The 17,324-nt window shown below is 44.5% G+C and overlaps 1 long non-coding RNA gene across 1 annotated transcript in view; it reads right to left on the minus strand.

Moving 5' to 3' along the window:
• Positions 1-8,779: 8,779 nt before the first annotated feature.
• The window catches only part of LOC132393987 (uncharacterized), a 30,467-nt gene continuing 21,922 nt past the window's right edge, over positions 8,780-17,324 (minus strand). Inside the window, exon 4 of the long non-coding RNA XR_009512135.1 lies at positions 8,780-10,923. This is a non-coding gene — a long non-coding RNA (uncharacterized LOC132393987). The remainder of the gene's footprint in view (positions 10,924-17,324) is intronic.

Genomic DNA, 17,324 nt, shown 5'->3' on the forward strand with positions numbered 1-17,324 from the left:
TGACCTCAGCAGCCTACTCTACTCCCTGTATCTTCATGACTGCATGACCTCAGCAGCCTGCACTACTCCCTGTATCTTCACGACTGCATGACCTCAGCAGCCTGCTCTACTCCCTGTATCTTCAGGGCTGCATGACCTCAGCAGCCTACTCTACTCCCTGTATCTTCATGACAGCATGACCTCAGCAGCCTGCTCTACTCCCTGTATCTTCATGACTGCATGACCTCAGCTGCCTGCTCTACTCCCTGTATCTTCATGACAGCATGACCTCAGCTGCCTGCTCTACTCCCTGTATCTTCATGACTGCATGACCTCAGCTGCCTGCTCTACTCCCTGTATCTTCATGACTGCATGACCTCAGCTGCCTGCTCTACTCCCTGTATCTTCATGACTGCATGACCTCAGCTGCCTGCTCTACTCCCTGTATCTTCATGACAGCATGACCTCAGCTGCCTGCTCTACTCCCTGTATCTTCATGACAGCATGACCTCAGCTGCCTGCTCTACTCCCTGTATCTTCATGACTGCATGACCTCAGCTGCCTGCTCTACTCCCTGTATCTTCATGACTGCATGACCTCAGCAGCCTGCTCTACTCCCTGTATCTTCATGACTGCATGACCTGAGCAGCCTGCTCTACTCCCTGTATCTTCATGACTGCATGACCTCAGCAGCATGCTCTACTCCCTGTATCTTCATGACTGCATGACCTCAGCAGCCTACTCTACTCCCGTATCTTCATGACTGCATGACCTCAGCAGCTTCCTCTACTCCCTGTATCTTCATGACTGCATGACCTCTGCAGCCGACTCTACCCCCTGTATCTTCATGACTGCATGACCTCAGCAGCCTACTCTACTCGTGTATCTTCATGACAGCATGACCTCAGCAGCCTCCTCTACTCCCTGTATCTTCATGACTGCATGACCTCAGCAGCCTACTCTACTCCCTGTGTCTTCATGACTGCATGACCTCAGCAGCCTGCTCTACTCCCTGTATCTTCATGACTGCATGACCTCAGCAGCCTACTCTAATCCCTGTATCTTCATGACAGCATGACCTCAGCAGCCTGCTCTACTCCCTGTATCTTCATGACTGCATGACCTCAGCAGCCTACTCTACTCGTGTATCTTTATGACTGCATGACCTCAGCAGCCTCCTCTACTCCCCATATCTTCATGACAGCATGACCTCAGCAGCCTACTCTACATACAGTATCTTCAGGGCTGCATGACCTCAGCAGCCTACTCTACTCCCTGTATCTTCATGACTGCATGACCTCAGCAGCCTGCACTACTCCCTGTATCTTCACGACTGCATGACCTCAGCAGCCTACTCTACTCCCTGTATCTTCATGACTGCATGACCTGAGCAGCCTGCACTACTCCCTGTATCTTCACGACTGCATGACCTCAGCAGCCTACTCTACTCCCTGTATCTTCATGACTGCATGACCTCAGCTGCCTGCTCTACTCCCTGTATCTTCATGACTGCATGACCTCAGCTGCCTGCTCTACTCCCTGTATCTTCATGACTGCATGACCTCAGCAGCCTGCTCTACTCCCTGTATCTTCATGACTGCATGACCTGAGCAGCCTGCTCTACTCCCTGTATCTTCATGACTGCATGACATCAGCAGCCTGCTCTACTCCCTGTATCTTCATGACTGCATGACCTCAGCAGCCTGCTCTACCCCCTGTATCTTCATGACTGCATGACCTCAGCAGCCTGCTCTACTCCCTGTATCTTCATGACTGCATGACCTCAGCTGCCTACTCTACCCCCTGTATCTTCATGACAGCATGACCTCAGCAGCCTGCTCTACTCCCTGTATCTTCATGACAGCATGACCTCAGCTGCCTGCTCTACTCCCTGTATCTTCATGACAGCATGACCTCAGCTGCCTGCTCTACCCCCTGTATCTTCATGACTGCATGACCTCAGCAGCCTACACTACTCCCTGTATCTTCATGACAGCATGACCTCAGCAGCCTGCTCTACTCCCTGTATCTTCATGACTGCATGACCTCAGCAGCCTGCTCTACTCCCTGTATCTTCATGACTGCATGACCTCAGCAGCTTACTCTACTCCCATATCTTCATGTCTGCATGACCTCAGCAGCCTACTCTACTCCCGTATCTTCACAACCTCAGCAGCCTACTCTACTCCCTGTATCTTCATGACTGCATGACCTCAGCAGCCTGCTCTACTCCCTGTATCTTCAAGACTGCATGACCTCAGCAGCCTACTCTACCCCCGTATCTTCGTTCTGCATAACCTCAGCAGCCTGCTCTACTCCCTGTATCTTCATGGCTGCATGACCTCAGCAGCCTGCTCTACTCCCTGTATTTTCATGACTGCATGACCTGAGCAGCCTGCTCTACTCCCTGTATCTTCAGGACTGCATGACCTCAGCAGCCTGCTCTACCCCCTGTATCTTCAGGACTGCATGACCTGAGCAGCCTGCTCTATTCCCTGTATCTTCAGGACTGCATGACCTCAGCAGCCTACTCTATTCCCTGTATCTTCAGGACTGCATGACCTCAGCAGCCTACTCTACTCCCTGTATCTTCAGGACTGCATGACCTCCGCAGCCTACTCTACTCCCGTATCTTCATGACAGCATGACCTCGGCAGCCTACTCTACTCCCTGTATCTTCAGGACTGCATGACCTCCGCAGCCTACTCTACTCCCGTATCTTCATGACAGCATGACCTCGGCAGCCTACTCTACTCCCTGTATCTTCAGGACTGCATGACCTCCGCAGCCTACTCTACTCCCGTATCTTCATGACAGCATGACCTCGGCAGCCTGCTCTACCCCCTGTATCTTCATGACTGCATGACCTCAGCAGCCTACTCTACTCCCTGTATCTTCATGACTGCATGACCTCAGCAGCCTACTCTACTCCCTGTATCTTCATGACTGCATGACCTGAGCAGCCTGCTCTACTCCCTGTATCTTCATGACTGCATGACCTCAGCAGCCTGCTCTACTCCCTGTATCTTCATGACTGCATGACCTCAGCAGCCGACTCTACCCCCTGTATCTTCATGACTGCATGACCTCAGCAGCCTACTCTACTCCCTGTATATTCATGACTGCATGACCTCAGCTGCCTGCTCTACTCCCTGTATCTTCATGACTGCATGACCTCAGCAGCCTGCTCTATTCCCTGTATCTTCATGACTGCATGACCTCAGCAGCCTACTCTACTCCCTGTATCTTCATGACTGCATGACCTCAGCAGCCTACTCTACTCCCTGTATCTTCATGACTGCATGACCTCAGCAGCCTGCTCTACTCCCTGTATCTTCATGACTGCATGACCTCAGCAGCCTGCTCTATTCCCTGTATCTTCATGACTGCATGACCTCAGCAGCCTGCTCTACTCCCTGTATCTTCAGGGCTGCATGACCTCAGCAGCCTGCTCTACTCCGTGTATCTTCATGACTGCATGACCTCAGCAGCTTACTCTACTCCCGTATCTTCATTACTGCATGACCTCAGCAGCTGACTCTACCCCCGTATCTTCATGACTGCATGACCTCAGCAGCCTACTCTACTCCCTGTATCTTCATGACTGCATGACCTCAGCAGCCTACTCTACTCCCTGTATCTTCATGACTGCATGACCTGAGCAGCCTGCTCTACTCCCTGTATCTTCATGACTGCATGACCTCAGCAGCCTGCTCTACTCCCTGTATCTTCATGACTGCATGACCTCAGCAGCCTGCTCTACCCCCTGTATCTTCATGACTGCATGACCTCAGCAGCCTGCTCTACTCCCTGTATCTTCATGACTGCATGACCTCAGCAGCCTCCTCTACTCCCTGTATCTTCATGACTTCATTACCTCAGCAGCCTACTCTACCCCCGTATCTTCATGACTGCATGACTTCAGCAGCCTACTCTACTCCCGTATCTTCATGACTGCATTACCGCAGCAGCCTGCTCTACTCCCCGTATCTTCATGACTGCATGACCTCAGCAGCCTACTCTACTCCCTGTATCTTCATGACTGCATGACCTCAGCAGCCTGCTCTACTCCCTGTATCTTCATGACTGCATGACCTCAGCAGCCTACTCTACTCCCGTATCTTCATGACTGCATGACCTCTGCAGCCTACTCTACTCCTTGTATCTTCATGACAGCATGACCTCAGCAGCCTGCTCTACTCCCTGTATCTTCATGACTGCATGACCTCAGCAGCCTGCTCTACTCCCTGTATCTTCATGACTGCATGACCTCAGCAGCTTACTCTACTCCCATATCTTCATGTCTGCATGACCTCAGCAGCCTACTCTACTCCCGTATCTTCACAACCTCAGCAGCCTACTCTACTCCCTGTATCTTCATGACTGCATGACCTCAGCAGCCTGCTCTACTCCCTGTATCTTCAAGACTGCATGACCTCAGCAGCCTACTCTACCCCCGTATCTTCGTTCTGCATAACCTCAGCAGCCTGCTCTACTCCCTGTATCTTCATGGCTGCATGACCTCAGCAGCCTGCTCTACTCCCTGTATTTTCATGACTGCATGACCTGAGCAGCCTGCTCTACTCCCTGTATCTTCAGGACTGCATGACCTCAGCAGCCTGCTCTACCCCCTGTATCTTCAGGACTGCATGACCTCAGCAGCATGCTCTATTCCCTGTATCTTCAGGACTGCATGACCTCAGCAGCCTACTCTATTCCCTGTATCTTCAGGACTGCATGACCTCAGCAGCCTACTCTACTCCCTGTATCTTCAGGACTGCATGACCTCCGCAGCCTACTCTACTCCCGTATCTTCATGACAGCATGACCTCGGCAGCCTAATCTACTCCCTGTATCTTCAGGACTGCATGACCTCCGCAGCCTACTCTACTCCCGTATCTTCATGACAGCATGACCTCGGCAGCCTACTCTACTCCCTGTATCTTCAGGACTGCATGACCTCCGCAGCCTACTCTACTCCCGTATCTTCATGACAGCATGACCTCGGCAGCCTGCTCTACCCCCTGTATCTTCATGACTGCATGACCTCAGCAGCCTACTCTACTCCCTGTATCTTCATGACTGCATGACCTCAGCAGCCTACTCTACTCCCTGTATCTTCATGACTGCATGACCTGAGCAGCCTGCTCTACTCCCTGTATCTTCATGACTGCATGACCTCAGCAGCCTGCTCTACTCCCTGTATCTTCATGACTGCATGACCTCAGCAGCCTGCTCTACCCCCTGTATCTTCATGACTGCATGACCTCAGCAGCCTGCTCTACTCCCTGTATCTTCATGACTGCATGACCTCAGCAGCCTGCTCTACTCCCTGTATCTTCATGACTTCATTACCTCAGCAGCCTACTCTACCCCCGTATCTTCATGACTGCATGACTTCAGCAGCCTACTCTACTCCCGTATCTTCATGACTGCATTACCGCAGCAGCCTGCTCTACTCCCCGTATCTTCATGACTGCATGACCTCAGCAGCCTACTCTACTCCCTGTATCTTCATGACTGCATGACCTCAGCAGCCTGCTCTACTCCCTGTATCTTCATGACTGCATGACCTCAGCAGCCTACTCTACTCCCGTATCTTCATGACTGCATGACCTCTGCAGCCTACTCTACTCCTTGTATCTTCATGACTGCATGACCTCAGCAGCTTCCTCTACTCCCTGTATCTTCATGACTGCATGACCTCAGCAGCCTGCTCTACTCCCTGTATCTTCATGACTTCATGACCTCAGCAGCCTACTCTACCCCCGTATCTTCATGACTGCATGACTTCAGCAGCCTACTCTACTCCCGTATCTTCATGACTGCATTACCGCAGCAGCCTGCTCTACTCCCCGTATCTTCATGACTGCATGACCTCAGCAGCCTACTCTACTCCCTGTATCTTCATGACTGCATGACCTCAGCAGCTTGCTCTACTCCCTGTATCTTCATGACTGCATGACCTCAGCAGCCTACTCTACTCCCGTATCTTCATGACTGCATGACCTCTGCAGCCTACTCTACTCCTTGTATCTTCATGACTGCATGACCTCAGCAGCCTACTCTACTCCCTGTATCTTCATGACTGCTTTAACTCCATTTGCAAGTTTGCAGATAATATCACTGTAGTGGACCTACAGATTGGAGAACTGGAAGGAGATAAGAGCTTAGCCATATGGTACTGGTCAGCACAGTAACGTAGTGGTTAGCACATTGCTTTACAGTGCCATCTGAAAGATCCGATCTCAGTTCCCGCCGCGTGGGTAAACTCATCTAAGGAATTTGCATGTTTTGCCTGGGACTGTATGTAGAACCTGAAATCAGCTCTCTGACATCAGTTTCTTAAACTAAGATGCCACCACTGAACTTTAAACTTATTTTACCAGACCATAACTGACCTCATCTCTGAATCTTTCCTCCATAGTCTCAACTTTGTAGACATCATTCAGTTTCTTTGTCATTCTCAAGATTTACAAACAGAACTGACCAGGGATATTCACCACCAGCCTATTCTGGCCCAATGGATCAAATTCTTAATGTTTTCATCTTCCAGTACTTGTATTCTAAACATTTTTATTCATAACCCTTCAAATACTTTAACCACTCTTAACATTTTCTGGTTTAAAATCAAGAGCTGTGAAGTAATGTTTCAACTCTATAAAAGCCTGGCTGGACCACACTTGGAATATTGTGTTCAGTTCCAGTCATCTCATTGTAGGAATGATGTAGAAGCTTTAGAGAGGGTGCAGAGAAGATTTACCAGGATTCCGCCTGGATTAGAAAATATGTCATGAGGATAACTTAAGTGAGCTAGATCTTTTCTCTTTGGAGCGGAGGAGGATGAGAAATGACTTGACAGAGGTGTACAAAATGGTAAGCGACATAAATCAAGTGAGTAGCCAAAGACTTTTCCCCAGGGTAGAAATGGCTAATGCCAGGGGCATAATTTTAAAATGCGTGGAGGAAAGTATAGGAGGGATGTCACAGGTAAGTTCCTTACACAGAGAGTGGGTGGTGAGTGGAATGTCCTGCCAGGAGTGGTGGTAGAATCAGATATATTAGGGGCATTTAAGAAACTCTTATAAAGACACATGGTTGATAGAAAATGGAGCGCCATGCAGAAGGGAAGGGTTAGCTTAATCTCAGAGTAGGTTAAACAACTTTGTGGGGCTTAATGCCCTGTACTGCACTGTAATCTCTGCTCTAAAATGTCGGTTCTACCATAGATATACAAATCCTCCCTCACCTGTTGTTTCCAAACAAAAGCTGCTAGGAAGCAGCCTAGCTTCACCTACCCTTGTGCGTTTGTGTAGAACTCTATCTTTCCCAGTAGTTTATTAACTGCATCTGTGCCTCAAAGTTTGCTTTCAATCTTCACAATGTACTATTTTCTTCCAGCAATCCATTGCAATCATTGGTCAGCCATTGCCTAGTGGATAGTGTTGTCAGAGCTAAGAAGTTTAAAGATTCTAGTTTTATTCCACTGCACCAAAATAATCAAACCTGCTTTAATGGAATTCTGCATTGTTGCAGATACAGACATTTAGATGAGATATTAAGACCCCCTTTGATCTGCCAAATGGACATGAAAAGGCCCTGGACTCTGAAAATGAGGGCATTAATTCAGCCTGGTGCCCTGTGCAATATTTGACCTTCAACTGACAGGCACTGAAACTAGGCGGCCTCATCATTATCACCATTAATATGAAACTGCAGAAATTGTAAGTCTGAAATCTCACCTCTGCTTCTCCCCCAACAGACGTTGTTTGACCTGCTAGGTGCATTCAGGATTTTCTGTTTCCCTTATACTTGTGTTTGCGATGTGCAAACTGGTTATTCCGTTTCCTACAACTTCTTCATCACTGAGGCATCTTGCTACATTTCCTTCTGCCCACCTTCCCATTCAGATTTTGTCCCAATCTCTTCATTTTACCTGCTATTCATACAGCGCAAGTGGTGGTGACGTAAGGCAAGGAACTCATCATCTTGGTTTAGCCAGTAGAGCAAATGTGTTTCCACTCTCATTGCCTTCCAGAACCACAATAGGTCCCATTTGTTGGGACCTTTCATTTCAAGACATCATCTTTCATCGATTTCTATCTACCTCTCTCAACTTTGACTAGGGACAATGAGAAGGTTGAGGTGGGGGGGGGGGAGAGAGGGAAATTTAAACGGTATCTGAAACGGCATGTTTGTTTCTCCCCCCATGCACGCACACACACACAGGCAGTGAGTAGTTGTGATGCTTCCAGAGGAAATGGAGATGCTGGCATTTAGCCAGTCCATGGAACAGAAAGGTTTAGAATGATATGGGCTCAGTGCAGATAAATGTCAGGTTGACACCTTGATTGGGCTAAATAGCTTATTTCTATGCTAATTCTGTCTCTAAAAATCAAAGATAGCACCCATATTGGTTAGTTGGCAGTACTAAGCAGAAATAGTCTTAGGTGTTTAGCCTTGTATCTGGTTGTATAGTTCCTCCCCACACCTTCTTTGGCACATCAGGTGGCAACCTTGCCATTTCTTTAGTGCTTCCCTGTTTAACGAGGTCAAGTTGCTAGGTCGACGCTCCACCCAGCACAGATGGAAAGTGTGCAAGGAACCGGCCAGATTTGAACCCAGGACCTCTTGTTCCTAAGTCCAGATGTGGATACCAGCACAGACATCTGCCTGCATAGCACATATAATCCCCAAGGATTTTGGAAACCTCATTAGTGCAAGTCAGTTGATCTTACTTGGTCCACAAAGCACATTATTTGTAAATATAAGGAAATAATTATACTTTTACTAAAATAAACACAATTGTGATGAATATTTATTGAATTCTACTAAAGTAAGCACAAAATAGTGATACACTGGGTATATATGATATTACAGTAAAACATTTGGAGCACATTTTCAGCAAAACATGTACTTTTATCATAAAGCCTAACCTTTATACATATGCAAAATGCTACTAAAGACCTACTTTGCTAGTTACACAACTTCTAATCAAATAATGTTTAAACACAGTTAATAATGATTACATGCATCAGCATTTAACAGTCAGAAACTGGAATAGTCTAGAACAAGCAGGAAGGCTTGAATGGAAGGAACAGCTAAAGAGACATTAAAATATTTCTTAAGGTGGGCTTTCAGACCATATCTAACACAGCAGCATCTCATATTTGGTGGTACTATATGGTTTAGTTTAAAAGGGAGCAAACACAAAACAGCAAACATCCTTTTCATTCTACTTTTTCCCCTGTTCACAATAAATATTTTGCTTTATTTTTGTCCTCAATCAAAAATGAAGTCGAGCTTCTTTAACGGTAAATAAAATCAGAAGGGCACTGTATCACTTGTTCCACGGTAAGATACGCAATCAATTAGATTCATGTTAAACTGACTGCATATTCCTTTTGAGTTTACAAATATTACAAGATCAAAAGATTTCCATAAATTAATTTTTACATGTCCCTTGCAACTATAATTGTTTACCCACAAAAGTGCAAGAGTATCAGAGATTAATGCAGTCTTGTTTACTTTTAGACAAGGTTGACTTGGTGCTTAGTGATAACTGTGAAAAATATTGTCTCCAATTTATTAAATTGTTCCAACAGGGAAACTACCTTCCAAAAATAAAGTGATTAGGGTTCTCTGTCTCCCACTTTGGCGATCTTTTCCACCACCCATTTGATGTCAAAAGGTCTTCCAACAGCAAGTAGTCAGAGAAAATATTATATTCCATGGATGTGCCCTAGTTTTTGTCTCAATCACTGTACCTAATCAATTACCTAATCTTCAATTACCTAATTTTGATGTTACTGTGATACTACAACTTATTTTATCATGTTTAGTAGACTTTGTCTATCAATGGCATTGTTCAAAACATCAAAATGCCTATCTCAACCACAGTTGAGTATTTAAAAAAAAAGATTTGAGATTTCTTAGAGCTATTAAAGAAGTGCTTAAAGGGAGAAAGCAAATTTAAAAAAGGCAAGATTGCAATGCTGTAATTGTCCCCTTTGTCTCTCAGGCACTGTCATGCGTCAAGTATGCTGCAATTCAACTCTCCATTTGACAGGTACTGCTCCTATCCTAATTAATCCAACATGAAAGCCACCAAACATTCAGAAGCAAGTCACTCGAGTCCAAAAAATGAAAGCAATCAGAAAAGCATCAATATGCTCTCAGAACAGAAAATAAAAATTAAAAAAAATAAAATCCATCAGAGCTACCTTGCCAAGGAGCATGTTTAAAATCCAAAATAGCACCATTCATCAGTGTCTCATATCCCGTGGCAGCACCTCTATCAGTTACCACAAGGAAACAATGCATTACGTACTATTACAGTATTTCTATACATAAAATTTACAGAGCTAAAATATGAGGTTACATAGGCAATTGAAGATTTCAGACATGTTATGAACTAACAAGCTTAATACATAGAAATAAAATGTAAGGGACTCTCAGCCTTTGTATGCTATTTGATAATGATGAGAAAGTGACGTGTAAAAGTTGAAATTCTTTGGTTATGCACTTCCAATGTAATAATGGAAGACAGTATGTTGCATGGTACGACAAGGCCTGAAGGCCCACCTGTATTGGTTGCATTGTTGTTCACAGTTTGTACATATTAGTGTTCCAGTTTGGTAAAACTGCTGTTTGTTGTAATATTATCCATGATATATCAGTTAGGTTCAGAGTCCCCTCAATTTGTTTAATCTAAAAGTTAAAAAAATAAACAAAACCAAACTTATAAGCTGTGCCACCTCATCAAAACCCATACACCAAGTCAAAGCACATGGAAGAAAAATGATTGAAAGAAAAGAGGGACTCCATCTTCTTTCAGCAAAATATAAATCTGCATCCATTGGAGGAGTCACAAGCAAGACTTCAGTTTTATTGTTCCCCATCTTGAAACCATTTCTTTTCCTGGTGGATGGTAGGAAGTATCCCCTGTAATGAAAATATAACATTACATAATGAAGAGCATTACTTCTTAAAGATTTTTAACACAAATATTAAATATTTGTATTATTAATAATATTAATTATAGTAATATAATTATATTAATAATAATAATAAAAACAGGACTCAAAAACACAGTATTTCTTAAAGATTAAATAACACTTTCATAATCATTACAACATAGAAAACGCACAAATTATCCAATAGTGAAAGTTAGAATAGGTTATGACTTTCAATCCCCTGGTGCATAGGAGAATGGGAGATTTGATAGCAGAATTACAAATCATGAGGGGAATCAGATAGGGTAGATACAAGCAGGCCCTAATGAGGTATCTCAGACTGATAGAATCTTTTATCCCTTTCCATAGATGCTGTCTGAGTATTTTGTGTGGGCTACTCTGGATTTCCAGCATCCACAGTCTTTTTCTACTGAGGTTGGGTGAGGCAAGAATTAGGGGTCACAAGTTAAAGGTGAAATATTTCAGGGGAACTTCGGGGGACCTTTCTCCATGCATAGGGTGACGTGAATATGGAATGAGCTGACAATGGAAGTGATAGATGTGGGTTCAATTGCAATATTAAAATAAGTTTGGATAAGTACATGGATGGGAGGGGGAATGGATGGCTAAGGTCCAGGTGCAGGTCAATGGGACTAGGCAAAGTAACAGTTTGGCACAGACTAAATTTGTCAGTGCCAGTGACTTTATTATTTCTTAAGATCTTTAAGTTAGAACTAATAAAAAAATCTGCTTTCATAAGCCAAATTAACTAAGAAATAAGAGACAAAACGAGCCGTTGAAATCCTTGTACTGCTCCATTATTCATTGAAATCATTCCTGACTTTTGTTTTAACCTTGGTGCCAATTTTCTACATCAACCTGGTGCCTGTTGACTTCTTTCATATCTAATCTCTCAATCTCTCAGCCTTCATCTCAATCTCTGTGGCGTAAATCAGTGATTCATATTTCGTTTTGTTTTGTTTCCTCATAATATACAGAACGTCAGACCCCTTTAAGTTCTACTGATCATCCAGTAACATGCAATGCCTGTGAATGGTATCAAATAAATCCTTGTTATTTTTGAGCACCAAGTGTTCCTCCATTTAGGAATTAATTACTGCTATTATTTTTATCCTTAAATGTGTCACATCACATAACAACTTTATGAATCACATCTGTCCCTTTTTTAAAAAAAACACTTTTGAGTTTGCCTTTCATTGGTTGAGCTAATTTATCTGTCATAATTTTGCTTATTCCCTCTGAACTATTTTAGGAATCATCTACATAAACACAAGAGATTCTGCAGAGGCTGGAAATCCAGAGTAACACACACAAAATGCTGGAGGAATTCAGCAGATCAAGCAGCATCTATCATCAGAACCCGACAAAGGATCTTGGCTCAAAACAATGATCATTTATTCCTCTCCATAGATGCTGCCTGACCTGCTGAGTTCCTCCAGCATTTTGTGTGTGCTAGGAATCCTCTGTTCTCTTTCGTTTGTATCTCAGAATTTAATGGCAGGAAGAGATTTGTTAATGGCAAGCCTTGCAATTACTGTCCATTTCTAATTGTCTTTAAGAAGCCAATCAGAAGGCTGTTCAATCCTGGTAGTGAGTTGAAGGTCCTGCCACTGCCCTGTTGGATACTGGTTTCCATGCCGACCCAGCCAGTCATCAGAAAGGAATAGTGTTCTATCTTCCCATCAAGAAGGTGTGTGACTTGTCAAGAAACTGGAGTTCCAATATGTATGCTGCCCTTGTCACTAGCTGACAAGCCGGAGGGTAACGAGGTGTTGAACAACACAAATAATGATTTTTATTTTGTTTTGTTTAGAGATACAGCACAGCCAAAGGCCCTTTTGGCCCAACAAGCCAACCTTGCCTAATTTTATCCATGCAATTAATTAACCTACTGACCCGTACGTCTCTGAAACGTGGGAGGAAACTGGAGCACGCGAAGGAAACCCACACGATCATGGACAGAACGTACAAACTCCTTACAGACAGGGGCAGAATTAAACCTGGGCTGCTGCTGCTTTAACACGAGGAAGTCTGAAGATGCTGGAAACCCAAAACAACACATAAACTGCTAAAGGAACTCCGCAGGTCAGGCAGGTATCTATGGAAGTGAATAGATAGTCAGCATTTTGAACCAAGATACGTTTTCAGGACTGAGAAGAAAGGGGAAGATGCCAGAATTAAAAAAAAATGATGGGGGGGGGGGTGGAGAGAAAGGAAGGAGGCAACCTAGAACGCGATAGGTGAAGCTAGGTGAATGGGAAAGGTCAAGGGTTAGAGAAGGAATATTATTACGCTAACTGCTATGTGTGCTAGACAGCTGGCTGGCTCGTCCTGGCTGTGTTATACTAGTTCGGCACTATCTGTTTCCATGTTGGTTCAGTCAAAATCTTCCAGAATGCTGATTACGGGGAAACTTCCCCATTGATTATACAAATGTCTTGTGTGAGAGCATGTTAGATTTCTTTTGGTGAAACAACATCCCTCAGGAAGACTCAGTGATTCATACTAAAACACTAATGCTGAGGCATTATTTGACTACACTTCGCAAACTTCTTGTCAATGTTTTCCTAGTGCCTGCTATTCCAGAATATTGACTATCTTTCAATAACAAGCTGAAGAGAAATCTTCAAGTTTAGAAAAGTAATCCATATTAAAGTTAACACAGTATGCTAAGCTCTCTGTGATTTAGCTCAGTGATCTTTGGTGATGAAATAACTTGGCCTGTTGCAAATCTTTACCTACAATAGTTTAAAAAACTGTTCAAAAAAAATTACAACTGCAACCTAATCAATCTCCCAGCTTGTATCCTGGCACAGCACCATAATTTTTTGCAATAGTTCCCATTAGCAAAATCCTGTGGAGCCGAGCCAGCTTCCTTCTGAAACTTTACAATCCTTTTTGTTAAAACAACAGCAGGAGCTGCACTTTGAATCACTGAGCTCTCTTGGACTGAAAGACTTCTGGATGTGCAGAACGATAGCTGTCACGTTACGTCATTTCAACGATTTAAGTATAGACCACACCATTTATTGTTGCTGTGTACTGGATAGTCTGAATGTCAGAAAATAGAGAATGAAAGTTCAATTGTCATTCAACCGTACCTGAATACAGCCAAATAAAACAGCATAACTCTGGGGCCAAGATGCAAAACAGTCATACATGGCACAAGGCACATATCAGTAAAACACACAATCATAAAAATATATTTTAAGTGGATCTCTTGTTAATTGTTCATTAATCTGAGAAATTTATAAAGCTTCCAAGCTGTAAATGGAGGCAGGATTATCAAAATTTCCTGACAATTTTGCTTCCATTTTCCAACAAAGGGAAGCGTCATTCCTAATCTATGTACATATATATGGTGATTAAAGTTGATCTTTGATATAAATTGGTAGACAGTGAGTCAAAGTGAGAGGCTTCAGACCTTTATCTTCCAACCTCCACCATACTCTTTAATCGAGCCACAATCAAGTTCTCAACCATCCTGAAATTGGAGCCTGGCTTCATTTCCAGTGTGGATGGTTTTTGTATACCGGCTCCTCAGCATTCAATACTAGGAACAAATATCCATTTCGTACTGGAGTTGTTAATTAAGGGAGGGAGTGAGTGAAATAATGGTTCAAGAGTAATGGAGGAACTTGCATGCGTCTCACATACAGTGCGTACAAGACACTGCAGCTCTCCTGCCGTGGCCTTCTGTCACAGCAAGAAGTATTTGTTTTATTTTAATCACCAAAATCAGAACAAATTCTTCCCTTTCAAATGTGTAGGACAATGTGCTGGATGCTAACTGTTCCTGATTGCTGTGCTGAATTCAGTGTAGGAAGCTGTGCACTGCCTGGCCTTCAGAAAACAGTAAGTGTGCATCCCATGGTAGCAGACTGTATCCACCTCCCTCAGCCAATGAAAACTAACTTCATGTAGGGTGCTGTGTTGGGGGAGGTGACTAGAGAAGGGAAAACTCAAAATAGTAATTTACCGAGTTTAATGGGAAATTCAAAATCTGCTCCAACTTTATTTAGTTTTAAGTTATCTTAATGGATTTATTGGTCTTCCTTCCCCCCCCCCCCAAAAAAAGGATTAGGGAAATGTATAAAAACACCATAGTTTGGTTATTTCTTTACTGAAGAGCTTCCAGAAGCAACATTAAACTAGCCAAAATGGGTTTGACTATTTACACTGTTGAGTGAAACTGAGAAACATCCCAGAATGTGTTGGGGCACGTCATCAGCGAGGCAAGGTGGAGTCATCAGGTGTTTCGGGTCTTTCAACATCAGACACTCCTGCCCAGGTGACCCAGCTGGCATCGCTCAGGCCCTGGCTTGTGTCCCAGCAGCACTGATCCACGGCTCACACCTCTTGATCGACAGCCATTCTGAGGCTTGCTCAGCAGCCTCTCTGAAAGTCCTGATGCCTCTTTTCTTCACCACCCCTGTAATGCCCAGGGGAGAGAAGGTTCTGCAAAGCAAGCAGCCAGCCAAGTCTCTAACCCTACCTCTACAGGTGCCACGTGAGGGTTAGCTTACCTGTCGGTCGAAAGCCGCTTCTATCATGCTGGTCATCGACTGGCCTGTTTGGAGCAAGCTGCAGCTCCTTCCCCACTGGTTGCCTTGTGTGCCGCAGCACCAGTGTCCAGTTTCAGACACCTGGCGGTATGAGAATAGTATGCGGAGTTCTCCTTCTTGGGGATCCAGCTTCCCTCTGCACACTCCGCTGGCCCATTACCTTTCCCCTTTGCCGGATAACCTCAACCAAAGTAGCTGGTGGAGCTTAGGGCAGTGCTTGTACATCGTGTCGGGTTCTCCACTGGGACCAGGGGCAGAACTAGCTCTGGCTGCTCTGACTACATCCAGGATCTTCTTGCCATTGAACTCACCTGCAGGAGGGGGAGAACTGTGATCTCCTAGGTCCCACTCCCTCCGAGTTGCTGAGGGAGTTCTGAAGATATAGATCCACCTCTTGTTTGGAGCATGCGTGGTACCCACTCTGCTTCTGGCCCAGCAGCTACTTGGTGAATCCATGGGGGTTTGCAATAAAGGCAGTTTATTTTTTGTCTCTCCTCCCACCCCACCCCCAGTCTTCAATGCCTTTCTGCCTTACTCAGTATCAAAAACATACTTCCAAGATGTTACTGAGAGTAAGTGGCAGTTTCTCATCTTCACTTGTGACCACCCCCGCGCCCCCATACTGTTTAGCCAGGGATTGGAGCTTGTGTATTTAGGCTGCCCTACAGTTCATCAATGTGGGGGAATTTGATGGCTTTCTTCTCCACCAAGTCAAATCTCTCAGTAGTGCAATGATAGTTGTCGTGGTCTAGAGCAGGGGTGGGCAAACTTTTTGACTTGAGGGCCACAAAGGGTTCTAAAATTTGACAGGGGGGCCAGACCAGGAGCAGATGGACGGAGTGTTTTGGTAATACACCTCATAAGAGAAAATAAAATATCATGGGATATGTAGAAAACATGTGCTTTAATTTCAATTGAAAATGAACAAATGCATTACAACAAAATATCTGTCTTTGAAGTCCCATGGTATTTAGCTATTTATTGAAATGACTTTTAAAACACTGAAAATTAAATGAATAAAATACAGCTTTTTTTAATAGTAACAGTTATTATTTTAAAGCACTGAAAATTCTGTTATCCTTCAAGATATTATCATCATCACTCTCCTCCTGCCTGTCTTTATTTCAAAAACGATAGGAGATGCAGGTCTACTTGTCCTGCTCCTTCTTATTCAATTGTCCCGTGCCAAAACTCAACAACGACCCGCACAATGACAAAGCAGGGAGAGCGCGCCGGTATGCGGAGCTCTGTGCTCGCAAATCCCCGCAGGCGATCTCTCTTAGCTGGAACGCTGGCTAATTGTGAGCCGGTTCGGATGTGCCAGGAAATGGGTCGCCACAAGGTCACAAAGTAAAGCACAAATGTGGAGTAATACGCTGCACCTCAACAAAGGTCAATGTATATAGAGTGCGTCATCTATTGGGAAAACGCCAGAATTGTGGGGAAAAAACGTTAACAAGGTTTATTAATATAATTTCATCAAGTTCTGCGGGCCGGATTAAAAAGCTTAACGGGCCACATATGGCCCGCGGGCCGTAGTTTGCCCATGCCTGATCTAGAGTCATCTATCATTTCCCTTGGCTACTGTCTCAATGATACGGATTATGTCTTCCTCAGACTGCAGTCACCCCCTCCAATGGCTCGCTGGAGGCCATTTAACCTGCTGGGGTTCTGCTACTCTGGCACTTGGAGGTTCTGGGCACTGTGATGACTCTGGGCTGGTATCCTCCTGCGTCTCACCAGCAATAAATCCTGCTCCAAGTACTTCATTTTGGTCTGATGCATTTTTAGGCCACACATGTTC

Source organism: Hypanus sabinus, chromosome 5 (genome assembly GCF_030144855.1).
Source record: "Hypanus sabinus isolate sHypSab1 chromosome 5, sHypSab1.hap1, whole genome shotgun sequence".
Lineage (NCBI taxonomy): Eukaryota > Metazoa > Chordata > Chondrichthyes > Myliobatiformes > Dasyatidae > Hypanus > Hypanus sabinus.